Below are 353 nucleotides of genomic sequence, written 5' to 3'. Positions count from 1 at the left end.
CCCCCCCCCCCCCGTACTCCTATGAGGCAGTGGTGGTATGGGGTGGTGGCGCATGGTGCTCCGTCTCACACGCCCCCCACCCCATCATTCTTGATGGGCAATTCGCTAGTAGTTGAATAATTTCTTGTTTCCCACTTCACTCCAGTACACAAATTAAAAGTTGCCATTAGTTTTCCTTTCTCTTTTAATTGTTCCTTTCCTTTTTGAAGAGCACACACCTTCTGTCCCATTACAGTGACTTTGTCCTGACATAAGGTCAACTTGACTAAGCACAATATTATTTTGCCTTTAGGGCAGAAATACACTTAAAGACACTTAACAAGATTCACCCTCTGTCTCTTCCCCTCACTTTT

This window comes from Alligator sinensis, unplaced genomic scaffold (assembly GCF_000455745.1).
Source record: "Alligator sinensis unplaced genomic scaffold, ASM45574v1 scaffold517_1, whole genome shotgun sequence".
Lineage (NCBI taxonomy): Eukaryota > Metazoa > Chordata > Crocodylia > Alligatoridae > Alligator > Alligator sinensis.
Note: the sequence above shows the minus strand (reverse complement) of the source record.